The 25,364-nt window shown below is 36.8% G+C and overlaps 1 pseudogene; it reads left to right on the top strand.

Annotated features, from left to right (window-relative positions):
- Window positions 1–3,177: 3,177 nt before the first annotated feature.
- LOC138378787 (zinc finger protein 595-like) lies at window positions 3,178–23,796 on the top strand (annotated as a pseudogene).
- Window positions 23,797–25,364: the final 1,568 nt, after the last annotated feature.

Consider the following 25,364-nt stretch of genomic DNA (forward strand, 5'->3'; position numbering starts at 1 on the left):
GGCTGTGCAGAAGCTTTTTTAATTTAATCAGGTCCCATTTATTTATTTTTGTTGTTGCTGTGATTGCCTTATGGGTGTTCTTCATAAATTATTTGCCTAGGCCAATGTCTGTAAGAGTCTTTCCTATGTTTCTTGTAGAATTCTAATAGTTTCTGACCTAAGATTTAAGTCTGTTATCCACTGTGATTTGATTTTTGTGAGAGGTGAAAGCTGTGTGTCCTGTTTTAGTCTTCTACATGTGGCTATCCAGTTTTCCCAACACCATTTTTTAAATAAGGAATCTTTTCCCCAGAGTATGTTTTTGTCTGCTTTATCAAAGATTAGATGGCTATATGAGGATAGTTTTATATTTGGATTTTCTGTTCTATTCTACTGGTCTGTGTCCCTGCACTTGTGCCAATATGGATTGGTAGAATCAACATTGTTAAAATGTCTATACTGCCCAAAGTTATCTACAGATTCAATGCAATCCCTATTAAATTACCAACAGCATTTTTCACAGATATAGAAAAAATAATTTTACACTTTGTATGGAACCAGAGAAGACCCCATTCAGCAAAAGCAATTTTAAGCAACAAAAACAAAATGGGAGGTATTAATTTGCCAGACTTCAAACTATACTACAAGGCTGTGATTATAAAAACTGTGTAATTTATTTGCATTTCAATAAATTTAGCAGGTAACAGGTTTTTTTTTTGATAAATGGATGAATTATGTAGTGTTGAATTCAGTACTTTTAGTGTATCCTTCATTCAAGTAATATACATTGCACCCAGTAGATAAGATTTGATCCCTCAACCCAAATCACCCTCCTCCCTTCTGACTCTTAAACATCTATTTTCTCAATACAGCCATTGGAGCAAATAGTATAGGGAAATATACATAACCTAATCATTTGTGCCCCCATAATAGGCTGAAATAAAAAAATGCTTTTTTGGAACCTGAAATACATCTCTTTGAAATGAAATATCAAGGAAGATAGTGCCCTATCACACAATTTCCACATGAAGATGAGATGCTAACTACAGTGAGCACCTAGCTTTAAGTTGCAAAATTATCTCCTCCTACATACACTTGAGATGTGTGTTTTTTATTTGAATAAAACCAATTAGCAAAAAAGAGAGTCTCACTAATTACCAAGTAAATTTCTCTGTATGACAAATTGTGCTGTCAAGTCTTCTTACTTCAAAACTAATTATTTATCTAGAGAACATGTATGTAAAAGGTAGGATTTGCTTTGTAATGTAAAGTAATGACTTTATGTATGTCTTTGAAATCTCTCAGTGGATTGGCATTATGTACATCACATATGGTTTAATTCAGTAATAAAAGGGTTTTTTATTTCTCTTTTAACTTTGTGGAGAGGTTTTCTGTGTTGGAGATTATGTTCAAAAATATTTCCTGAACACTTTCCAGAATTAAAAAAATATAACATGAAAATAAAATGTGCCCCCCAGGATTTACACTGGAGGTGCTTTGAAGACTAGATCCTTCTTTAGCTTCCAGTCACAAACTCACAACTGTGCAGCACAGACTTTCACTGTCCCCTCATCTGCACACAGTAAGTTCTCTGTGCCTGTTTGGGGTCTGCTGTCTCATCAAGAGAATACTTAGACCAGATTCCTATGAAAACACTCTCACAGGATAATAATCAGTAGTACTAGCCTTTCATTAAATGCACCTGACATCTTCAGAACTGAAATGGATTCAGAGACCATGGGGCCATGACACAAGCCAGAACAAGATAGTGTGCACTGGTTTGAACCCAAAAAACCCCCTTCTGCCTTGTCCTCTTGCCCAAATGCCAGGGAATGTGCCATGGGTGCTACTGAATTCATGCGTCTCTGGAGGCCTAAATCTGCAGCTCTGAATTCTGAATCTAAGGCCTGAGGTTTTTCAGGATCCATTAGAGAAGGTTCCATAAGGGAATCTTTCCTCCTGTTTTCCTTACCTCACTGTAACACCAGAGAATGCACAGCAAATTTGATCCAACCTAGACCTGCCCTCAATCTGCAATTCAAAAGACAGGGGCAGACTTTGGATTAAGGATGTACAAAAAACTCAAGGGAGACATTTTCTGCAGTGTATGAGATCAACATGGACTTTGTAAATTGACTTTGAAAGGACTTTTCAGGGTGGGATTAAAGAATTTTCTAAGTCTTGTGTAGTGTCCTATTATAGTTGTGGGAGAAGAATAGAAAAGCTGGCATCACAACTAAATTTTTGTGGAAATTATTGGACACTTATTACTCACCTTTTCTGGTATTTTAAGGATTAAGTCACACAATGTAAAGGCTTCTTCATGGTGCAGCATACCATCGTTCTGAGCACACAGTACATGCTCAGTAGACATTGCATTATGCTGGTCTTCACTTTGGAAAATAAGTATCTGTGTTGTGATGAGTGTTGGGCATAAGACATTCTGTATGCTGTGCTTGCTGTCTCTAGCTGAGTGCTCCTAATAATGGATCTAGGTTGAGCAACATCAGCACTAAAAGGGGACTTGACAAAGAAGCCAATTAATGTCCCCCTTCCACACCAGCAGACCACTTTTCTTAGAGTGAGGCCCACAATACAACATGATTTATATTCACATTGATGGTTCAGAGACAATTTTTAAGTAATTGCCTCTCAGCCCAACCTTTCAATTAGGATCACCTGGCTAGCTTAAAAGAAACACCATCACCTGTCTATGGGGCTGGGTGGGAACATCCATGTGGTTTTAATTGTGCCCCAAATAATTCTCATTTGATACTAGGGTCAAGCATTAGAACTCCCAAATATATTGATGAGATTGGTTTAGACTTTGTTCCAGAGAGAAGTCACAGGGCCTGCTGCTTTGGGTTTCATAGGGGCAGATCAGTGTGGTCCAGATTCCCACTGCTGTAGCAGAAAGTCCTGGCATGTGTGGCAGGGGTAGGTCACCAAGGGAAAGACAGGAGAACCTCACATTTTAGTCTCTATAAGGAGACATCATACCTGACTGTTTCCTGTGACTAAGAAGCAGTGAGTGTAGCCTTTTCTGCATTTTGTGGTCCTCCTGCTTGTGGATGCTGTGTAAACAGGTGAAGAAATTGTGCTGACTCCTTTCAGAGCATAGTCTCAAGATGTAATTTTGATTGTTCTACACAATCTCACCTGAAAAGAAATTTCAGAGTAGGAGAAGGAGAAGAAGAAATGGCTGTTTTTCAGGTAAGTGTGTCCCAGGTTAGGGGGCTGTGTCCACTGTTCCTCCTGGAATGTCATGCAGAACTTGAATTTTTAGAACTTGTAAACTTTTATTTCTTTACTTCTGATGTTTATGCCTAATGAGTTTTTTCCACTACATTTTTTTCATTTCTTCTTATGACAGTCAAGGAGCACTGGAAAATCCTTCCTCCCTATATAATAAAACCTGCTCTACATTCTCTCCACACAAGCTTCTTAATAAAATAAACAAGTTTCATAATAAATGTGTGATATGTAATATTAAAAATGTTCCCATTGTGACAATTCAACCTACAATAGTGTGGATATCTGATATTCCTATTGGGGATGCGATAGGGTCTTTGTATTTGAGTGAAGAAGGGGAACATGTACTTTCAAGGTTTGATCTGGATGTTTTCATCAGCTCTATGTGAAATAGCATTTGGAAAATGCAGAAAGAGGATAGCATTGATTGCCTAGGATAACAAGAAAATTATGGAAAAATAAAAAATAGGAGACTTGCTCTGTAAAATGGAAAAGTATTTACATACATTATTAAAGATTACAAAACATGGGAAATATCTATAACTTGAACTTTGCATAAAACAGATGATTCTTCATGGTTACATATTTTTGGGCACTACCATCCCAGCAGTGATTTTTTTATCCTCTGTGCAATGGTGGCTAATACCAATTTGTCCCACTACAGTTGATGTTAACTTCATTCACTTGGTTAAGGTGCTCTCTGACAGATTCATCCAAAGTAAAGTTAATTGTTTTTTTTCTTTTTTTTTTTTTTTTTTTTTTTTTTTTGAGACAGAGTCTCACTCTGTTGCCCAGGCTAGAGTGAGTGCCGTGGCGTCAGCCTAGCTCACAGCAACCTCAAACTCCTGGGCTCAAGCGATCCTCCTGTCTCAGCCTCCCGAGTAGCTGGGACTACAGGCATGCGCCACCATGCCCGGCTAATTTTTTCTATATATATATTTTTAGCTGTCCATATAATTTCTTTCTATTTTTAGTAGAGATGGGGTCTCGCTCTTGCTCAGGGTGGTCTCGAACTCCTGAGCTCAAATGATCCGCCCACCTCGGCCTCCCAGAGTGCTAGGATTACAGGCGTGAGCCACCGCGCCCGGCCTGTTTTTTTTCTTTATGATTAAATGTCTTTTGGAAATTTACTGACTGATGTGCATGAACTATCACATTTACACTGGAAGCTCCCCTTTCTTTTTATAGCTTGCTTTGAAAAATGAAGACTCTTATCATTGTCTTCTGGTCAAATGAAGTGAGATAAATTGAAAGTCTACCACTTACTGGATGTTGACAAAATACTCTCCTTAGGTCAGAAGCACTGGCTTCACTGGTTATATTCTGTGAAATGCAGAGACTCAGACCCCACCCGAGATCTCCTGAATGAGAATCTGTATTTTAACAAGATCTCCAGTTCATTACTATACACGTGAAAATTGGGTGATACCTTCTAACTCACTGTTTCTCTGTGTGAGAATATGCACAATTTATTTCATATGATGTAAATATAGCACAAATTTATATTGCAGTGTTGAGGCCCTTAATGTTATATTAAATACTTTATCATGCAAAACAATATCATATGCACACTAATTTCACACATGTTATACGATTTTCATTCCTGAGAATTAGAGAATATGTTCAAGAATATCACTATGCTAAAAAATATCTTATTGGATAATTCCAGTCACCCATATGTCAGAAACAGTTCTCATAACTTTCATTTTCCTTGTAGTCAAATTAAGAATTCTCTCCTTGGCAACTTGGGAAATATGTGTCTTTTTTCAGGAACTGGTGACATTCAAGGATGTGGCTATAGAATTCTCTCCAGAGGAGTGGGCATGCCTTGACAATGCTCAGCGCAATTTGTATAGGGATGTGATGTTAGAGAACTATGGAAACCTGGTCTCCCTTGGTGAGGATCACTTCAATACACAATTCCTATTCCATACTAAGGGCATTATTTTATTTTTTTAGATTGTTTCTTGGAAATTTCTACTTTACATGAATGAATTTTATATCCCTGCTTTTAAGGAAAATTTGAAGGATTTTGGCGTAGAAAATAAAATCACTAGATGTCTCATCTTATCATGAACCTTTTCCTTTCTTGAGCTAATCTGTATACTTCACTCTAGATTAGTGGTTCCTCTAGAAATCAGGGTATATAATTGTTGCCTGCACCTTAGAACACAATTTCCACCACTTATTTTTTATTTGGTGCTAGTGGGAATTGGTGCTCTGGAGCCATAAATTTGAAATAATTTCTTATCGTTCTACAGGGTCTGTGAGAAAACCATATTTTGGAAAACAATTTTCTAGAATGTTCTATAATATTCTGTCTATAAGTATAGTACTTAAAAGATTAGTATTTGGAGAGTCTTCAGCAAAAGTCATGTGTATTCTTTCTAATAAAACAGGTCTTGCTGTCTCAAAGCCAGAGCTGATCACATGTCTGGAGCAAGGGATAGAGCCCTGGATTATGAATAAAGAGGAAACAACAGCTAAATATACAGGTAGGTGAGATTCAGTAAAGCAGATAACAAATGTTAAAGAGCCAAAGCTCAAGGAGAAAGGCAGATATTAAAAAGTGGTTTGCAATGCTCCCTCTTTTGGAAATGTTTTTTGAGAAGCCTGTGGATGTTTCTCTTTCTCTTACACAAGGACATCTTCTGTCCCATGCTCTTAAACTCTCTAAGAACTGTACATCTGTAGTGATCTTCCTTAGAATTCAGTGAGAGCCAAACTTCTTGTCATGGCTTATAAGGGACTACATTATCTGTAAACACTTCTATTATTCGGGGAGATATGGGATTATCTGTACATATTTTGAAGACCTCTACATTAAAGCATTTTTGACAGCATTTTGCTCTGCTGCCCCATCTGGAATACAGTGGTTGATCATAGCTCTCTGCAACCTGAAACTTCTGGGCTCCAGGGATCCTGCTACCTCAATTTTCCAAGTACCTAGGACTATGGGCATGAGCCACCATGGCCAGCTGATTTATTCCTATTATTATTATTATTATTTGTTAAAATGAAGTCTCTTTATGGTGCTGGGGCTGGTTTCAAGATCTTGATCTGAACTGATCGACCTTCCTTGGCTTCCCAAATTGCTGGGATTATAGTTGTGATCCACCATGCCCAGCTCCATTTTTGAAGTTCCTTTTCTTGCTTCATTTTTGAAATGTGTAAAAAGGAATAGTGGAGATATTGTGATTTGCTTCAGTAATTCTAGAAACACTAGGGACAGATTTTTCATATTTTCTACATCATGATTTCCAATTCTAAGGTTTCAGAGGCAATCCTATAGAAATTCAGACTCATTAATTTTATACAAATGCATAGCCTCTTCCTAAACCTAAGAACATCTAACATTATTTCACTTTGAAATATCCTTTTTTCTTTTTTATGTATATTCATTTTTCTAGTATAAAATAAGAGTAAAATTTCAACTTTATTGTACCCAAATTGCCAAACTGTATTATAGTTTATTTTCCCTACTCACCTCATAGAATCCTTAAATATACTCTCCCTTTGAGTGCTTCAAATTACTGAATATATTTATACTCCCAATTGATACATTGTATTTTGATGCTTATATTCCATAATTTTCCCCTATTTAGTACTATCAGGAAATTGTCATTCACATATATGTGTGTATGTGTGCATATATATTTGTGTGTGCATGTTTAACTGGTGAATTTTTCCACAAATAAGAATTGCATAACTGTATATATTTATTGTATACATTGTAAGTATTGCTGCAGTATACACGGGGGTGCAGAATTTTCTTGAGATACTCATTTTACATCTTTGGTTATACTCAGAAGTAGAATTGATGAATGATAAGGCAGTTCTATTATTTACATTTTTAAACAAATCTCTATGATGACACTACCTGTTTACAAATCAATAACAGTGTACAGGGATTGCTTTTCTGCACACTTTGCCCACACTTATTATGTCTCTTCTTTTGGACATTAGCCATTTTAACAGTTGTGAGGTGATACCTTATGATAATTTTGATTTGTGTTTGCATGATGTTTTGGTGATGCTGAGTTATTCTTCATGTTACCTTCATAAAAGAATTTTATGTCTCCCATTTAAATCTTTATTACATCTGGAGTTAGTTTTTGAATATCATGTAAGAAAAAAATATAGTATATATATATATATCTATATATATCTATATATAGTATATATATATAGTATATAGAAAAACAACTGATGTTTGAATGTAAATTTTATATCCTGTGACTTAACTGAGTGGTTTTATTACTTCATAAGGGTTTTTTTCCTATCTTCTTTATGATTTTTGACACATAAGATAATGCCATCTGAAAACAGTGTGGCATTAGTAAAGTAAAAGTGTTATTTTTACTTTTTCCTATCTAATTTGAGTGGATTCTTGTGATGTTCTTGCCTAGTTTTTCTGCTTAGGTCTTGTAGTAATATCATAAAATAGAAGCATTAAGAGTGGTTGCACATTTTCCTTATATTGGTATCTGTGCATGTGAAGGATTAAATACCTTTTCCAGTTTTTATAAAGTGTATTTGGAAGGTAAAGATGTTTCCTTTTGGGTACTTGGACTAAAGGTATGTCCAGTGGGTTTTCAATGAAGAGTTGCTTTAGCCAGGTCACAAGGCTGCCCCTTGCTCTGCAGTGGAGTCTGCATTTGGTGGGCCAGTTCTGAAGGGCTTGGGCGGTTTTCAATCCTCTCTTGTTTCTGGATAAGCTGGTTGCCTTCAGGATTTTGATCTCTACTCAAACATACTACAGTATGATTGTGCAGTTGAGCCTGCATATGGTGGGGCTGATACCAAATGTGTGGATGGGTGCGGCTCCCAATGAGTACCTTGGAAGTTTCCCTTCAGGTCTCTGTGTGGATCTGTACACTGAAAGAACTGGCCATGGACTGTAGTTGAGACAGCTGTAGCAGAGTCACAGGTCTGCTTTTCAGAAGACAGTAAGACCAAATTATTCAGGTCTGCCTCCATGGCTACAGATAGATGTGTCTCTCCCAAAGTCTCTGGATGAACAGCACCACTGTAACTTTGTCACAGGGAACACTTAGAGACTGTGTGTATCTAAGTTGGTTGACCCATGATGTAGTCTGTAGTCAGGACAATAGGTCCTTACTTTTGGCACCTGAATGAGAACCTGAATATTCAAAATGACCCTCCAAGATCTATGGTTCCTCTAGGGTTTAATGACCTTCTATTTAAGTCCCCAAATTCAGATAAGTGTAATTTTCTGTGGATGGCCAGCAAAGTTTTGTTGTTGTTTGGAAAAATACAAGTGGATCCTTCCCCTCCCACCATATTGCTGAGTTTTGTCTCATATATTTTTTTATTTCTGATCTGTTCTATTTCATTTTTTTATAACTTTAGAATCAAAGTTTCAGAATAACATGACAGCATTTCAATTTCTCTACATTCTCACCATATGTTTGTGTGTTTGTATTTGTATATGTATTTATTTTTTTAAAAGTTCTCAATATAATGGATGTGAGGTGATATCTCATTGTGACTTTGCTTTGCATTTCTCAAAAGATTAACAATTTTAAGGATACTTTCAAATTCTCTTTGTCCCTTTGTATTTCTTCTTTGCAGAAATGCGAGATCAATCTACTGTCCATTTTTCTATCAAGCTATTCACTTTTTGTTGTTGAATTTTAGTCATTGTTTGTATATTCATGATATTAACTGCTATGCAATATGTGATTTGCATCTATTTTTACCCATTTTGTAGGAGGCATTTTTACTCCACTGAATTCTTTTCTTTGTGCAGACATTTTGAAGTTTGATGGAATCCCATTTTTCTTTTCTTCATTTTTATTGCTTATGCATTTGGTGTTACATCTACTAAAACAGTGCCAGGACCAATATCATGATCTTTCCCTTTTATTTTCTTCTAAGAGTTTTATACATGTATTTCCTTCTTTTAATTTCAGCTTATTATGGGGGTACAAAATTTTAGGTTATTTATATTGCCCATGCCCCCCACTCCCTCGAGCCAGAGCTTCAAACGTGTCCATTCCCCAGACAGTGCGCATCGCATTCATTATGTAGGTATACACCCATCCCCTCCCCCCTCCCCCCTCCCCCCTCCCCCCTCCCCCTGTATCTGCATGACACACAATTGGTGTTATTCCCAAATGTGCACTTAGGCGATGATCAGGGAAACCAATTTGCTGGTGAGTACATGTGGTGCTTATTTTTCCATTCTTGGGATACTTCACTTAGTAGAATGGGTTCCAACTCTTTTATATAGCTCAAGATCAAGTATGATTGGAACGTTATAGACATTGCATTAAATTTGTATATCACTGTGTATGCTGTTGACATCTCAACAATTTTAAATCATCTGACCATTGAACATGAATACATTTAAGTGTGTGTTTAATTTTGACATATTTTTGGATTAGCCAGTTTATCTTTTGCTTTTGATTTCTAGGTCCAATTCATTTTTGCCAAAAAACATATGTTGTATGTTTTTAGACTTCTTCCAGTTGATAAAACTTAAGTGTCCTAACAGCATTTGTCATGTCTGATTGAAACTATTGTGTATTCTGCTACATTTCACTGAAGACCTCTTTAAATGTCTTTCACATCTAACTGATCTATAATGTTTTTCCCATTATCTGTTTCTTATTGATCTTCTATCAAATTTTTCCATTCATTATTGAAAGTGAGGTCTTGCAGTCTCCTATAATTGTGTGTTGCTAGGTGTTTCTTGCAACACTTCTGTCCACACTTTTGTTCCTATTTGCTTAATATATTTAGAAGTCCTGATGTATATAATATATATTTAAAAATATCTATGATAAAATAAGTGCATTGCATGTATATATCTATGTGCATCCTGTGCTATAGATTTCTGTTAAATGACCCATTTTATCAGTATGTTATAACAGTCTTTGTCTCTTCTGATGGTTTTTCACTTAAGGAGTATTTCCTTTAATTATGGCCACAATATCCTCCTCTAATTATTTACATACATTCTTTTTTTACAATTACTTTTAACCAATTTGACATTTCAGAGCTAAAGGAAGGCTTTCGTAGGTGGCATATTGTAGAGTGCTGTTTGTTTTTTATTTATAAAGTCATCTTATTTTCCTTTTTTTTCTTTTTTTTTAACTTTTATTTTTATTTTTTGTTTGTTTTTCAGATCATTATGGAGGTACAAAAGATCAGGCTATATACATTGCCCATGCCTCCCTATCCCCCCGAGTCTGAGCTTCAGTTGTGTCGAATCCCTAGACAGTGCACATCACACTCATCATGTAGATGTGCACACCTCCCCTCCCCCACCCCATCCCCCCCAGTCAGAACTTCAAGCGTGTCCATTCCCCAGGCAGTGCACATCACACTCAACAAGTAGGTATACACCCATCCCTTCCACCAAGCCCCGAACTCTGTCTGATACCCAATTTGTGTTATTCCCAAATGTGCACTCAGGAAAACCAGTTTTCATGTGAGTACATGTGGTGCTTACTTTTCCATTCTTGGGATACTTCACTTAATAGAATGGGTTCCAGCTCTCTCCAGGAGAACCAAAGAGATGCCATATTGGCATTATTTCTAATAGCTGAGTAATATTCCATGGTATACATATACCACATTTTGCTAATCCAGTCATGAATTGATGGGCATTTGGGTTGTTTCCACATCTTTGCGATTGTGAATTGTGCTGCTATAAACATTCGGATGCAGGTGTCTTTTTTATAGAATGACTTTTGTTCTTCTGGGTAGATGCCCAATAATGGGATTGCTGGATCTAATGGTACGTCTACTTGAATCTGTTTAAGGTATCTCCACATTGCCTTCCACAGGGGCTGCACTAGTTTACAGTCCCACCAGCAGTGTATGAGTGTACCTATCTCTCCACACCCACGCCAACATGTATAGTTTTGAGACTTTTTGATAAAGGCCGTTCTCACTGGAGTTAAGTGATATCTCATTGTGGTTTTGATTTGTATTTCCCTGATGATTAGAGATGTTGAACATTTATTCATATGTTTGTTAGCCATTTTTATATCTTCTTTTGAAAAATTTCTATTCATGTCCTTTGTCCACTTTTTGATAGGGTTGTTCGATTTTTTCTTACTGATTTTCCTGAGTTCTAAATAGATTCTTGTTATCAGTCCTTTATCTGATGTGTAGTATGCAAAATTTTTTTCTCATTCTGTAGGTTGTCTGTTTACTCTCGTGACTGTTTCTTTGGCTGTGCAGAAGCTTTTTAATTTGATCAGGTCCCATTTATTTATTTTTGTTGCTGCTGTGATTGCCTTAGGTGTCTTAATAAATTCTTTGCCTAGGCCAATGTCTGTAAGAGTCTTTCCTACTTTTTCTTCTAGAATTCTAATAGTTTCTGACCTAAGGTTTAAGTCTGTTAACCACCGTGATTTGATTTTTGTGAGGGGTGAGAGCTGTGTGTCCTGTTTTAGTCTTCTACATGTGGATATCCAGTTTTCCCAGCACCATTTATTAAATAAGGAATCTTTTCCCCAGAGTATGTTTTTGTCTGCTTTGTCAAAGATTAGATGGCTATACGAGGATGGTTTTATATTTGGATTTTAGTTCTGTTCCACTGGTCTGTGTCCCTGCACTTGTGCCAGTACCAGGCTGTTTTAAGAACCACAGCCTTGTAGTATAGTTTGAAGTCTGGCAAATTAATACCTCCCATTTTGTTTTTGTTGTTTAAGATTGCTTTTCCTAAACGGGGTCTTCTCTGGTGCCATACAAAGCATAAAATTATTTTTTCTGTGTCTGTGAAAAAAGATGTTGGTAATTTAATAGGGATTGCATTGAGTCTGTAGATAACTTTGGGCAGTATAGACATTTTAACAATGTTGATTCTACTGATCCATGAGCATGGTATGGTTTTCCACCTATTTACATGTTCTGCGATTTCCTTCCTCAGTGTTTCATAGTTTTCCCTATAGAGGTCCTTTACCTCCTTAGTTAAATATATTCCTAGATATTTTATTTTCTTTGTTGCTATTTTGAAGGGTATTGAGTCCTTAATTTGGTTCTCCGTTTGACTGTTATTGGCGAATATGAATGCCTCTGATTTGTGTGTATTGATTTTGTATCCTGATACTTTACTGAATTCATTGATCAATTCCAGGAGTCTTGGTTGAAACCTTGGGATTTTCTAGATATAACATCATATCATCAACGAAGAGTGAGAGTTTGATCTCTTCTGTCCCTATTTGGACTCCCTTGATTCTGCTCTCTTGCCTGATAGCTCTCGCAAGGACTTCCAATACTATGTTGAAAAGTAATGCGGACAGTGGGCAGCCTTGTATGGTTCCAGTTCGATGTGGGAATGCTTTCAGTTTTTCCCCATTCAGTATGATGTTGGCTGTGGGTTTGTCGTATATGGCTTGTATCATTTTTAGATAGGCCCTGTCTATGCCTATTTTGTTAAGTGTTCTTATCATAAAAGAGTGTTGAATTTTGTCGAATGCTTTTTCTGCATCTATTGAGAGGATCATATGATCTTTATTTTTGCTTCTATTTATGTGATGAATTACATTCATAGATTTTCGTATGTTAAACCATCCCTGCATCTCTGGGATGAAGCCCACTTGGTCGTGATGGATTATTTTTTTGATAAGCACTTGGATTCGATTTGCTAGGATTTTATTCAGAATTTTTACATCTATATTCATAAGAGAAATTGGTCTATAGTTCTCTGTTTTAGTTGCATCCTTTCCTGGTTTTGGTATCAGGATTATGTTGGCTTGGTAAAAAGTGTTGGGGAGAATCCCATCCTTCTCTATATTGGAGAATAGTTTATGTAGGATTGGCACCAGTTCTTCTTTGTAGGTATGGTAGAATTCAGGTGTGAACACATCTGTTCCAGGGCTTTTCTTTTTGGGAAGGTTTTTTTATTGCTGTTTCGATTTCAGATCTAGATATCGGTCTATTCAGGAATTCTATTTCTTCCTGGTTGAGCCTGGGAAGGCTGTGTGTTTCTCAGAATTTGTCCATTTCCTCCAGGTTTTCTAATTTGTGTGCATAAAGATTTTTGTAGAATTCATAGATGATATCAAGTATCTCTGTGGCATCAGTCGTGATTACTCCTTTCGTGTTCCCGATGGAGGTTATAAGAGATTTTTCTTTTCTGCTCTTGGTTAGTCTAGCCAGAGGTGTGTCAATTTTGTTTATTTTTTCAAAGAACCATCTTTTGGTTTTATTAATCTCCCTTATGGTTTGATTGTTGTGCTTTTCATTTAGTTCTGATTTAATCTTAATAATTTCTCTCCTTCTGCTGGGTTTGGGATCGGTCTGTTCTTCCTTCTCCAGCTCTTTGAGTCTATTCATTAGATTGTCTACTTGTAAGTTTTCTGTCTTTTTGGTATAGGCATTATGGAAATAAATTTTCCTCTCAGGACTGCTTTAGCTGTGTCCCACCGATTTTGATACATTGTATCTCCTTTGTCATTTACTTCAAAGAATCTTTTGATTTCTGACTTGATTTCTTCGTTTATAAAATAAGTGTTGAGGAGAAGGTTATTTAGCTTCCATGACTTTGAGTAGAAGTGAGGATTTCTGTTAGGGTTCATTTTTACTTTTATTCCACTGTGATCTGAGAAGATGCATGGTATAATTTCTATATTTTTAAATTTTTTAAGACATGCTTTATGTCCTAAGATATGGTCAATCTTGGAGAATGTCCCATGAGCTGATGAGAAGAAAGTATATTCAGTGGTTTTTGGGTAGAATGTCCTGTAGATGTCAGTCAGGCCCATTTGTTCTAGAATTCTATTTAAGTCCATTATGTCTTTGTTTATTTTCTGTTTAGAGGATCTGTCCTGTACTGTCATTGGGATGTTAAAGTCTCCAGCTATTACAGTATTGTTATCTATCATTTGGTTCAGATCAAGTAGGGTTTGCTTTATGAATCTGGGTGCACCTAGATTGGGTGTATATATATTAAGTATAGTTATGTCTTCTTGTTTAATTGTACCCTTCACCAGTATATAGTGACCATCTTTGTCTTTCTTTACTTTTGTTGATTTAAAAACTGTGTTATCAGAGATTAGAACCGCCACGTCAGCTTTCTTTTGGGTTCCATTTACTTGGAATATTGATTTCCACCCTTTTATTTTCAGTCTAAATGCATCCTTGCAGGTTAGATGAGTTTCCTGAAGACAGAGGATACTTGGCTTATATTTTTTTATCCATTGGGCCAGTCTATGTCTCTTGAGTGGGGAATTCAATCCATTCACATTTAATGAGAGAACTGATAAGTGAGACAGATTGCTGTTCCACATTTTGGGTTGAATTTCATTGATCTGTTTTCTCTCTGGAGCCATTATGATAACTGAGTTTTTATATTTATCTCTTGATTAGTGTTACATTCGAGGGTCCTTCTTGTGCTGGACCATGTGTAACTCTGTTTTGAGTACTTCTTGGAGAGCTGGTCTTGTCTTGGTGAATTCCCTGAGTTTTTGTTTATCTGAGAATGTCTTAATTTCACCTTCATATATAAAACTGAGCTTAGCTGGGTACAGGATTCTAGGCTGGGCATTATTCTGTTTCAGAAGAGTGAGAATGGGGCCCCAATCTCTTCTTGCTTGTAAGGTTTCAGTTGAGAAATCTGGCGTGATTCGGATGGACTTTCCTTTGTATGTTACTTGTTTCTTTCTCCTTACAGCTCGAAGAAGGGCCTCTTTAGTGGATATTTTGGTCAGTCTGATGACTACATGACGTGGTGTCTTCCTATTTGGTATGAATCTCCCGGGGGTTCTTTGAGCTTCTTGAACCTGTATATTTAGAGATTTGGCAAGGCCTGGGAAATTTTCCTCAATTATATCTTCAAATAGTTTATTCAGCCCTTGCTTATTGTCTTCTTCACCCTCAGGAATGCCGATAACTCTCACATTAGGCTTCTTCACATAATCCCACATTTCTTGTAGACTCTGGTCTTTTCTCTTGTTTCTTTGCTCTAACTCTGTGACTGTCTTATTTAATTGCAAAGTGTTATCTTCAATCTCTGAGATTCTTTCTTCTGTTTGATCTACCCTGCTCTTGAGACTTTCCACTGTGTTTTGTAGCTCCTTGAATAAATTCTTCATTTCCAGGAGTTCAGTTTGATTTTTCTTCAGTATTTCAATTTCTTTGGTGAATTTTTCTTCCAAGTCCTGGATCTTTTTTGTGGTTTCTTTGTGTTGATTATCCATTTTTTCTTTCATAATGTTCAGCGTATTTATGATCCATGTTTGAAATTCTTCCTGTGACATGTTGCTATTTGGAATCTGGTTTGTGTTAATTGGTGGAGAACTAGTAATCCTCTTTGAGGGCAAGGTTTCAGCTTGATTCTTTATAGTCCCAGAGTTCTTTCACTGAGCCCTTCCCATCTGGATGAGTCCTTAAGATCCCTTCTTTCAGCTTTAGTCTGGATAGGGGCACGCCATGAGCACCAGGTAAGCTGCGTCCTCTGTCACTAGGGGGAGCCCTTCGCATGTTGTTCAGGATTTTGCTACCCCTGCTGGGGGGGCTGCTCCTCTTCCTCTCCCAAGGTGGTTTCCATCTCTCTCTGCACGAAAGACAGTGGATAGGGGGAATGGAGTGGCACCTTCATTCGCCCAGTGCCCCAGCCGCTGCAGTTCCCGCAGGCGATGGTCCGCCCTGCCCCAATGTCCGCAAGGTCCACGCTCCACTCTCTCGCAACTGGGAAACCACTCAGTGTTCACACAAAGGTGGAGCTCGTAGTGGGGGTCCGTGGACTAGGGAAGGGAGGCACCCAGGGAGCTGCCCGGTACCCAATCGCTCCGCAGCATTTAGGCTGTGAAACCCAACAATGGCAGCCGCCCGTCTGCAGATCACTGTCTCTGGGGTTGAACGCTCAGGGACCGGCAGAGGCCAGAGGAGCCGGGGACCGGGAGAATCCAGCCGCCCGCCTAAACGACACAGTTTGGCGTCTGCTAGAGCCGGACTTAAGCAGCCCTGCTGCCCGCGTATAGGAGACAGTTGCTAGGCACCTCGGCTGTGCACAGCGCTCCAGGGTCCAAAATGCCTCCCGCTAATGTCTCCTCTCTGCAGAGCCCCACGTCTCCCATGGCGATTCTGCACTGACTTCAGGCAGATCCCCAATTGAGTGGGTGTGGAGGTCAGAGGGGGAGCAAGATGCTTTCCTGTGGGGCTGAACCCACCCCACTCTCTGGTGAGGTGGGTACAGCAGTCCCGCGCTCCCTTCTCTATTAACCGTCCCACCCTCTCCAGATATTCATGATTTATTTCTCAATCACCTCAGTCCTTTCTTGCTTTCTCTCTGTCCCACGCTGATTCTCCGTGGATTCACACCGCCGTTCTTGTGGGGCAGTGAACCTCTAGCATTGTGGCAGTCTGAGACCCATGCCTTCCACTCTGGGAGCACGAATCCAGGAGGTCACCACCATTCCGCCATCTTCGAGTCTCCCGAAAGTCATCTTATTTTTCATTAGAGAGTTTAAACCACTTATATTTAAAGTAACTTCTAAAGGATATGAATTTACCATTGAAATTTTTTAATTCTTGCCCATGTGCCCTGTATATACATTGTTCCTCATTGCCTGTCTTATTCTCTTTAGTTTTATTTCCTTGATTTTGAAGTGGCATGCTTTGATTGCTTTCCCATTTGCTTTTGCATACCTTCTACAGACATTCTCTTTGTGACCACATTAGGAAATGGAGACTAAATAATCTCTGTGTTATAACAACATATCTTAATCTCGTAACAGTTTCAATTAAATTAAATTAAAAACCTACATGTCTTAAAGTGCCACATGTTCTTATTAATGTCACAAATTATACCTTTTATATTGTATATGTGAGAATAGATTTTGCACATTTATGCTTTCAGTTTTTCTTTAATTCTATAGATTTATTATGAGGGTCTATGAACCATCATGATCAAATAGAATTCTATATCTGTTTATACATTTACCTTTAACACAGAGCTTTATGTTTTTAACTGTTTATAATGCTACCCAACATATTTTTATTTTTCATCACAGTGGATCCCCTTTACATTTCTTCTGGCCTACTCCCGTGGTGATGAACAGCATTGACTTTTGCTTAGCTTGGAAAATCTTTAATTTTTCTCTTGTTTTTGGAAAAATATTTCCCAGAGGAAGCCCTCTTAGTTGGTAGTACTTTTTTTTTTTTTTTGTTATCACTCTGGCATTTAGAAAATTCTCAGCTGCCTTATTCTCCAAATAATCTTTCTGCCATTTTCCCACTATATTCTTCTTCTAGGAATCTTTCTTAGATATATTGGTCTACCTGACTGTGTCCAATACGTTCCATACTCCACCTTCAGTTGTCTCCCTTTTAAAATTTTGCTTCCATGACTCAATATTTATAAATGAAATGTCTTCAACTTTCTGATTCTTCTGCTTCATTAAGTGTGCTTCTGTGCTTCTCTAGTGAATTTTTCATCTCAGTTATTATATTCTTCAGCTCTAAAATTTGTGTTGGGTTCTTGTTATAGTTTTTATGTCTGTTAATATCTCAGTTTCTTCAGGCATCATTTTGCAGATTTTGTTGTCTGTGTTTTGTTTTTCTTGTAGGGGATGTTTCAGATGATTATTTCTAAGGTTTTTCAGATACTCCAAATATCTCCATTTCATAAGCATTGGTTCCTGGAAATTTATGTTTCTTGTTGCTGTGGGATAGGTTTTGTGAATCCTCTGCATTCCCTGAAATCTTGTGATAAGTACAGTTAATTTTATCTTTGTTTTTACTTATACATTGTAATTTTGTGTGACAATATTCAACTCTGGTCACTTTAACATAGTATGATTTAATATTTAAACATGAATTAGCAATTTATCCAGTGCTAAAATAATTCTCTATGTGTTTGCTTGCCTGTGTGAGTAAAAATTATGTCAAGTTTGTTTCAAACTTACTTATTTGTTTTCTTGGTTTGTGGTCTATAATTCTTTCATCTTTACTGGGTGAGTAGTCATAAAAATTATAATTTCAGCAGTTCTTTATTGCTGAATGTATATTATATTGGTGTGAGAGAAATAATCATGTAAGGAGACTTCAAGATGGCTGATGAGAATCAAGGCTTGTCAGAGCATTCAAGTAGAACAGTTGATAATTTAACAGAGGGGAGTGGAGGATGATTCCTGGTAAGCATTAGACCATTCAGTCTGAAACAAGTGGAGTCTGGGACACTAACAGCAGGTACTGAGCAGCTCAGAAGAGAGGAGGATAAAAGGTAGGAACTGGCACAAACAAAATCACAGGACTTCTGGAGCCCAAGGAAAAAGTAAGGGATTTTGACCTCCCCCACCCAGGTGCCTCAGGCTTGCAATACGATGCATGTCTCTCATCCCATGGGAGTGTGCTATGAGCTACAAAAGGGCCAGCATCACTGCACCTGGACACCCCCTCCTCTGCACCTGATACACTCCAGGCATCCCAGGAAGTAATTTTGGCTTAAGGTTCTCATAGCTGTGTGACCACACTCACCCCATAGCAACTGCCAAAGCAGCTTGCACTGAGTGACTAAGCCTGCCTTGGGCATTGGGTAGCACACTTCCAGCAAAAGCTGCACTGAGTGACTGAGCACGCCTTCGGCAATGGAGTGCAAACTACCAGCCAAGCCTGTCTTGGAAAGTGTATCTGGTGCTGCAACTCAGAGAGGAGGAGGGTGGCCTGGCACTCACTCTTCCTGAGAGTGTTACAGGAAGACCATGGCCCCTTCTCGCCACCATAGCTGATGCTGGAATTCTCTGTGCTGAGATGCCCAGCTCTCAGTGCTATGGGTGCTTTTTCACCTGGCTCAGCTTGTGATCTTCCCATTGACAGGCACTTGGTGCATCTGTCTGCTGACACACAGTCAACAGGATGAGAAGCATTGGGGAAGGGTCCCAGTTTCAAAATCAGGCAGGGAATGAAAGTTCATGTCCATTGGGAGGGTGTGGAGGAGAAAAGGAAAACAGTGGTCTATCAATGTTCCCCCACCAAACCTCCCCTGGAGAACTGCCATATTGGATTTTGCTGAACCAGGGAGAATCAATTTGCATAAGTACTAGTTCCCATGGTAAATAAATACATCTGGTGCCTGCATCTCAATTAGAGAAGCTGCCCACAACACCACTCACTTTTTTTTTTTTTGAATTCTATAAATTTTTATTTCACTTTGTTAATGTAAATTTATAATACAAATATATAAAAATATAATAAATTGTTACTATGAGTTTGGGGAAATAATCATTTTTTTTTATTTCAGCTTATTATGGGGGTACAAAAGTTCAGGTTATATATATTGCCCATGTCCCGCCCATACTCCCAAGTCAGAGCTTCAAACATGTCCATTCCCCAGATAGTGTGCATTGCATTCGTCATGTAGTTATACCCCCATCCCATCATTAAACATAATGTCATCAAGGTTTATCTCTATTGTGCGTGTTACTAGATTATTTGTTTTATTAAAGCTCAGAAATAATCCACTATTTCTAAATTTCAAATTGTATTTATCCTTTCATTTGGTAAGGGCAATTTTGTTTTCTTTCATCTACTGGCCTTTGTGAATAATGATGAAATAAATATGAGTGTGAAGATATCTTTTAATTTTACAACCTATGCAAGAGTTTATATTTGTGTTTCTTTCTGATTCATTGGTCCAGTTTTCTGTCTTTCTGCCAGTAGAAAACTTCATTGACTACTGTAGATTTTCAATGTTTTAAAATGGGGAAGTATGGTACCAATAGCATTTTTTCACTTTTTGATGATTGTTCAGATCTTTGTGGTCTCTTGAGATTCCATATTATTTTTGGGTTTGCTGTTTCTCTTTTTGAAAAAATTAAATTGAGAATTTGAAAGGAATTGCATTGAATCTGTAGACCACTATCGACATCTTCACAGCATTAAGTCTTCTTCTCTTGAACAAGAACGTGTTCAAAAGTGTGTTATTTTAATATATTTGTGAATTTTTCTGTATTTCTTCTGTTATTTATTTACAGTTTCATTCCATTCTGGTCAGAAATTAAAGTGTGTAAAATTTCAGTTTTCTAAAATTGGTTAAGACTTGTTTTGTGGCCAAACAGGTAGTTTTTTAGGAAGAATGTTTTATGAGGTATCAAGAAGATTGTATGTTCTGTTATTATTCTGTAGAGTGTTCTCTATATATCTGTTAGGTCTAATTGCTCTACGGTGTTTTCAAATCTTCTCTTTTCTTATTATTAATTTGACTGGCTTTATTATTATTTAAAGTGGAATATCAATGTATCCTATTATTTTGCTGTCCATTTCTTGCTTCAATTCTGTCAATATTTTCTTTATATATTTGCGAACCTTGATGTGAGATAAAGATAGATATCATATATATGTCTTATTTTCATGGGTTCTCAGTGAATGACCTCTTTTTATATTAAATGTCCTTGGTGTCTCTTGTGACAGTTTTGGCCTAAAGTATATTTTATAAACTGTAACATTTTTCACTTCAAATATAATATGCCTAATATAATTTTGAACTCCACTGCTGTTATTTGCTTAAAGTTTTCATGGTACATCTTGTTATATTCTGCCAATTTTAGTCTATTGTTTTCACAAGATATGAAGTAAAGTCTCTTTAGAGAGAATATAGTTGGATTTTTTAATCCCTTTATTTAACTGTGTCTTCTGACTGGAAATACTAGTACATAAATATTTATATAATTTTCTCAAAGGGAAGGACTTATAATTTCCCTAAATTAATTGTTTTATATAACTTTTGTCACTATTTTTTCTTTGTTTCTTCTTCATTATGTGCCACTAATATTTAGGGACATATTTTGTTTCTTTGTCCATCTTCCTTTGTGTATCTCTATAAACATTTTCCTGATGTTCACAGTAAGAATTACCTAAAGTCCTTTGAAGTTGCAAAATACATTGAACTGATAAGTACTCAACTTCAGTTGCATACAAAAATTCTTAATCTTTATGTTTGCCCCCAACCTTATGATATTGATGTCAATAATTATGTATTTTTACATTGTATATCAATTAACATATGGTAATGCTCTTTGTCAATTTTGTCTTTCAAATTTTATAGCATAAATAAATGTATTTGTACCATCATTATAATACTGCAGAATTTTATTTTTGATATGTACACACCTTTCCCAGAGAGTTATGTAGTTATCATAGAAGACAGAAACCAGCTTGTGGAAAGGCCATAAAAAATGAGATGTATGGACATATGTGCCAATAGTTTCATTCTCTTTTGAAAGGGAGTCCAGGAGATGGGATTTTACTACTAATGTGATTCCTCTATATCAGCGGTGAGGAAGGGCTTTGCTAGGTAAATGTAACAAACTTCCCTTCCAGTTCCATTTGGTTCTTGGTGTCATTCTCATATGGGGTGCTATGAACTCTTAGCAGTTATGATTTCTCAAAAAGTCATGTTTGTAAGTATATTTTTAAGGTCATACATCTATCATGGAAGTAAGACCATGGTATTCTATTGTGCTTTCTTGCTAATGTGCCTGGTATAGTTTTATATATTCAAATTGTGAAGTATATTCACCTGAGTCTAGTTAGTGAGATACTTTGTTATTTTCATTTCTTTCAGAACTGTCTTCTCATTGCACCCAAGACCTGGTGCCAGAGCAGGGCATAAAGGACTCATTACAGAAATCAATAAGGAGACTATATGAAACCGGTGGCCTTGAAAATATATACTTAAGAGAAGACTGGGAGTGTGTGAATGAGTGTAAGGGGCAGAAAGTATATTACGATGGTCTTACCCAATGTTTGTCAACTACCCATAGAAAAATATTTAGATGTATAAAAGTCTTTACCAAATTTTCAAATCTAAATAAACATAAAAAAAGACCTACAGGAGAGGGAATTTTCAGGCATAATAGATGTGGGAAAACTATTAACCACATCTCAAACGTTTCTGGTCATAGGAAAATTCATACAGGAGAGAAACCGTACAAGTGTGAAGAATGTGGAAAAGCCTTTAACTGGTACTCAAAACTTACTACACATAAGAGAATTCATACAGGAGAGAAACCATACAAATGTGAAGAATGTGGCAAAGTCTTTACCCAGTGCTCAAGTCTTATTGAACATAAAAGAATTCATACAGGAGAGAAAACCTACAAGTGTGAAGAATGTGGCAAAGCCTTTACCAGGTACTCAAGTCTTGCTGAACATAAAAGAATTCATACAGGAGAGAAACCCTACAAATGTGAAGAATGTGGCAAAGCCTTTAGCCGGTGCACAGACCTTACTGAACATAAAAGAATTCATACAGGAGAGAAACCACACAAATGTGAAGAATGTGGCAAAGCCTTTACCCAGTGCTCACACCTTACTCTACATAAAAGAATTCATACAGGAGAGAAACCATACAAATGTGAAGAATGTGGCAAAGCCTTTAGCCGGTGCACAGACCTTACTGAACATAAAAGAATTCATACAGGAGAGAAACCACACAAATGTGAAGAATGTGGCAAAGCCTTTACCCAGTGCTCACACCTTACTCTACATAAAAGAATCCATACAGGAGAGAAACCATACAAATGTGAAGAATGTGGCAAAGCATTTAGCCGGTACAGAGACCTTACTCTACATAAAAGAATCCATACAGGAGAGAAACCATACAAATGTGAAGAATGTGGCAAAACCTTTACCCAGTGCTCACACCTTACTCTACATAAAAGAATTCATACAGGAGAGAAACCATACAAATGTGAAGAATGTGGCAAAGCCTTTACCCAGTGCTCAAGTCTTATTGAACATAAAAGAATTCATACAGGAGAGAAACCATACAAATGTGAAGAATGTGGCAAAGCCTTTAGCCGGGGCACAGACCTTACTCTACATAAAAGAATTCATACAGGAGAGAAACCATACAAATGTGAAGAATGCGGCAAAGCCTTTACCCGGGGCACAGACCTTACTCTACATAAAAGAATTCATACAGGAGAGAAACCATACAAATGTGAAGAATGTGGCAAAGCCTTTAGCCGATACAGAGATCTTACTCTACATAAAAGAATCCATACAGGAGAGAAACCATACAAATGTGAAGAATGTGGCAAAACCTTTACCCAGTGCTCACACCTTACTCTACATAAAAGAATTCATACAGGAGAGAAACCATACAAATGTGAAGAATGTGGCAAAGCCTTTAGCCGGGGCACAGACCTTACTCTACATAAAAGAATTCATACAGGAGAGAAACCATACAAATGTGAAGAATGTGGCAAAGCCTTTAGCCGGTACAGAGACCTTACTCTACATAAAAGAATTCATACAGGAGAGAAACCATACAAATGTGAAGAATGTGGCAAAACCTTTACCCAGTGCTCACACCTTACTCTACATAAAAGAATTCATACAGGAGAGAAACCATAGAAATGTGAAGAATGTGACAAAGCCTTTAGCCGGTGCACAGACCTCAATCTACATAAAAGAATTCATAGTGGAGAGAAACCCTACAAATGTGAAGAATGTGGAAAAGCCTGTACCCAGTGCACAGACCTCATTCTACATAAAAGAATTAATACAGGAGGGAAACCATGCAAATGTAAAGAACGTGGTAAAGCCTTTACCCAGTCCTCAATCCTTACTGTGTGTTAAGTCATAGTGAAGGGAAACCATACAAATGTGAAGAATGTGTCTAAGCCTTTACCCAGTGCTCACACCTTATGGTACATAAAGAAAAGTCATACTGGAGTGAAATCCTACAGATATGAAGAATGTGGCAAAACCATTAGCCGGAACCCATACCTTACTCTACATAAAAGAATTCATACAGTAGAGAAGCCCTACAAATGTGAAGAATGTGGCAAAGCCTTCAATAACTGCTCACATCTTACTCAACATCAAAGACATCATACTACATAAAAGTGAGATAAATGTAATGACTATGGAAGTGCTTTCCCAAAGCATTAGCCTTAAAATGCACAACAGTACTTATTCTGAAAATAAACAATAATCATGTAGAGCACTGAACATACCTTTACTTCTATCACAGATCTTATTGGACATGAGAGAACTTACACTGAAAGAAACCCTCCAATATTTTCTCAAGCATTGCTCAACATCAGAAAATTTTTAATAGATAGAAACCTTATAAATTTAATGAATGTGAAAAAAGATTTATGCAAAAGGTATGCCTTAGAGAACAACACAGAATTGATACTTAAAACTACTTTACATATATAATAAATTTTGGAACAGATTCAATCAAAAATCAAGTCTAAATAGATATAAGAGGATTCACAGTACAATGCACTAAGGCACTAACACATTCACCTATTTCTTTAAACCAGGTTGTTGATTATAGAGAATAATCCAGTTAAAATAGTTAGATAATTTATTTTTTTGTCAGTTTGAAAAAAGAGAGAGATTTTTTGAGAGTTATACTTATATGTAAAATATATTTTCTGGTCAGGATGGGGTGAAAATGTAGCAAAGTATAATTTTTTGCATTTTTGACAAGCAAATATTGATGTGATTCAACTCTCAAAGCAGTAGATGTTATGAAATCATTCCTAGTAAGTATGTGAATGTGTGTGGTTAATGGTAGCTACATCACAGTTATTAGAAGTCTTTCTGTCTTAAGTAGGCATCATTCATGTACTTTTCCATGGAAAATTGAAATCACTGAAATGTAACATGTATGAAATGGAGAGGTGCTTTGTGGTTGACTTTTAACAAACAGTATTTTAAGTGATGTATAATGTAGGTATACAGACTAATATTCTTCTCATTATAATCAGAATGAAACAATTACAATATTAGAAATAAATTGTTTTACTAATTGCAAATTACGATGATGAAATAGAGTGAATTTTGAAATATTTTTAGATTACATGTAAACTTAATTTGTTTTATTAAGTTAAAAAAGGTTTCTATTGTGTCAAACATGTTGTAGATTGAATGAAGTGTTATTTTCCCACTAACATTAACTTGTCTGATGTTACTCAGAGTTGGAGGTAATGGATTGTAAAAAGGTACAATTGGTTACAAACTAAAATGATGTCATTTGTGATCCTTTTTTTCAGTGGCTTTAAATTTCTAATACTTCGAAGAATAATGTTCCCAAAAGTTTTATTATTTTTTATTATTTTTGCAATTACATTGTTACTATAATGCTTATAATAAAGATTGTCCATTTAATGAAAAGCCATCCATTTCTGAGC

This window comes from Eulemur rufifrons, chromosome 30, assembly GCF_041146395.1.
Source record: "Eulemur rufifrons isolate Redbay chromosome 30, OSU_ERuf_1, whole genome shotgun sequence".
NCBI lineage: Eukaryota > Metazoa > Chordata > Mammalia > Primates > Lemuridae > Eulemur > Eulemur rufifrons.